General features: G+C 40.9%; 1 long non-coding RNA gene across 1 annotated transcript in view; it reads left to right on the top strand.

Annotated features, from left to right (window-relative positions):
* The window catches only part of LOC128691005 (uncharacterized), a 26,196-nt gene extending 24,079 nt beyond the window's left edge, over nucleotides 1-2,117 (top strand). The window contains exon 4 of the long non-coding RNA XR_011392508.1: nucleotides 1,821-2,117. This is a non-coding gene — a long non-coding RNA (uncharacterized lncRNA). The remainder of the gene's footprint in view (nucleotides 1-1,820) is intronic.
* Nucleotides 2,118-3,044: the final 927 nt, after the last annotated feature.

The raw sequence follows: 3,044 nt of genomic DNA on the forward strand, positions 1-3,044 counted from the left end.
TACTGAAGTCATTCAGGAGATTATTAGCATTTCCCTCCTCCCCCCTCCTCTCCTTCCTCCATATCTGAAGTAACAGATTTCAAAATTCTCGAACTCTTAGATTCACTTATCCCTTCATGTACTTATTGCACCTTTGCTTTTCATTGGAGATATTTTTAACTGTTCACTATATCTTCTGTTTTCTAAGGAGTAATTTTAAGTGTACAGATTTGGAGACAGTTCTTCCAGCATAAAAGATAAGTGTTGCAACTAAGGCATTTTATTAAGAAAATTATTCATCATCCATTGGCTTTCAGTTCTATGATGTGTTTTTTTGGTTTTAGTAAATTAATGTGGAGACCAGAACTGGGCGGTATATTAATTTTTCGGTCTAACAAGTGCATCATCGAGTCAATATAGTATCTTGCGTTGTGTACAAAATTTTTAGCTACGAAGTCTTCAGTATCACTGTTAGCTTTGCCGGTCGTAGATAATTATTGGTACATTTAGGGTCGTTACTTTTGATTGTTTCAAGGTTCTTTTCTTGTTTCTGTAACTTTGTTACCAGACATTTTGCATTCTTGTTTCAGATTGTCTTACACAAAATTCATTATTTTGCACTTGTCAACGTTGACACTCGTTTATCGTCTCCGCTGACTTATCCAAATCACTCCCATTACTCAAACCATCTGATTTGGATGTTGTAAATTTCCCGAGAGAGAGAGAGAGAGAGAGAGAGAGAGAGAGAGAGAAGCCAATTTCATAGCATTTCTGATTGAAATAAACCAGAAATGCTATGATATTGGCTTCATTATTTACTCTCATTAAACTTTGATAAAGCTACTGGAGGGCGAAACATTCCCTGAATATGTCCTAGTTACAGCACGTCTTTTTTTTCGCACAGCATAAGATGGTCTGTGTTAACTACCATCATTTGTAACCTTAGTCTATCCAGCATCTTCCAGGTGTAATTTAATTCATCTTGGTTTGCATCAGCTGTTTGACGGATGGTGGCGTTTAGTGGCTGGTGGTGGTTAGTCTATGAGATTTGGTAGCTAAAGTGATTTGTGGATATTTGGTGGTTAATGTGCGTAGAAGAGGTTAATGGGCGGTGGTTGGTGGTTAATGTGAGTAATTGTGATTAACACATCAACTGAGACCAGACAGTACGTTAGTTCAGACCATTAGAACATCTGTTACCCAAATATGGCTAATTCTCAAGGACCCTTGCGCACATATTGTTAATTCTGTGTTTGCTCTCCAAAGCTTGTTCACAAGCTTCCCTAAACCATGACAAAATAGATACTTCCCTTAATCATCGGGCAGTGAAAAATTCCTTCATGAAATGTCTTGCCCAGTTTGCATATACTCGTATTTTATTTATGAGCCATTGTGTCTACTTAATCCTTGTTAATACACGGACGAGGGTGTCGTCGTCAAAGGCTGTGGTTCGTAGGTCAGCTTGCGTACGGCCAGCAGTAACAGCCTGGTTGATCAGACCCTGGTCCACCATGAGGCCTGATCTCAGACCGGGCCGCGGGGGCGTTGACCCCCGAAACCCTCTCCAGGTAAACTCCAGATAAATCCATTTTACAGGCTAAGAACTTTTATCCTACCTCAACCCAGCCCTATTTATCAAAGGCTTCGGACTGCATCGTTATCATAAGCTAGGGAAAGAGTCGTTATTGCAGACTAGGGGAAAGAAATTCTGGATACCATTAAAAATTTTCTGTTTGGAATGCTGTTTCAAAGAATTGTTGTTAAAAATATGTACTTGCTTTTTTTTGATAAATATATGATGCATTAAAGCGGCTTCAGGAGTTTCCTTGTCACATTATCAGAAGGTCAAGATCTCGTGTCGAAGGAGTGAGATATAAAGAATAAAAAGGCATAATACCGTGACTGGAACAATGCATAAATAACCCGCACATAGAAACTTATGAAAACGTTGTGTTCCAACTTGGGCCATTAACAAGTCACACAAAAGAGGGAAGGGAAGGGACTGAAACGTCGTCACAAATTTTTCTCGTATGGCCGTCTTGGAGTGATGTATACTCAGCGTGTGAATGGACGGACGGTCTCTGATGTGGTCAACACTCACGGTGGCTACGTCGTCCGCAGCTCCCCGTACCTCACTCCCTGGGGCTTTAAGGTGATACATGTATCTTGTTTTTCTTCTACCCACCAAGCATTGTGTTGAGCATCCTCCTTTCCGTTTTATCATATTCAATTACTGTGACTTTCTTCCATACATTGTATATCTAACGTTCTATAACCTGATTCTATACTAATCTTTAAACTGTAATTCATTCCCGTGTACCTTTTATCTTACCACCAAATAAAATTAATTATGCAATTGTCTCGCTTCAAAAATAGAAAAAGTACACCAGGCCTCCCAAGACATTGAAATAGTCTATATTGTTATTATTTTACAAAGTAAATTAAATAAAATCTAAACGTGGACGTGAGTATTTAATTGGTTTACTTCTAGGTTATATTGCGTCCTTCAAAATTTGAAAAGATCGTCAGTACAAGGGGAAATAATCAGTAGGAATATTACAGGTAAAGGTGAAAAAAAGCGAACGATTCAGCGACTGTTTGGAGGCGACGTGACCGACTTCATCTTCGAGGTGATTAAGTCCGAAAAGTACCGCGTCCAAATGAAGGTAAGATTGGCAATGCCTGATTTATCAAGGTGCACATTAATATAGCGATGCCAGGATGGGTTGCCTGATACTGCTACCTCGCTTGTTCTTCCCCCACCCCCCGCCAGATCTACGACGTAGACATTACAAAACAAGAGAGTTTAGGTAAGACTCCTGTGGGGTGAGCAGGGAAGACGGGACAGGCGAAGAATAGCTTCGGAGATGGGTGTACACAGTGGTAGAGAAAATGCCAGGGCTTTAACCCAGCAGCTAGGCGCTCGTGGGGTAGAATGGAGAAACGGGAGGAGCACGCTGTGTTGCGTTAACGGTGTTGTGGTAGTTGGAGGTCATGAGTCTTGAGAAGCTGGCAGCAGGCTAGGTGGCAGGAGGGCAGACAGGTAGGAACATCAGAGGGCGGCT

This window comes from Cherax quadricarinatus, chromosome 27 (assembly GCF_038502225.1).
Source record: "Cherax quadricarinatus isolate ZL_2023a chromosome 27, ASM3850222v1, whole genome shotgun sequence".
Lineage (NCBI taxonomy): Eukaryota > Metazoa > Arthropoda > Malacostraca > Decapoda > Parastacidae > Cherax > Cherax quadricarinatus.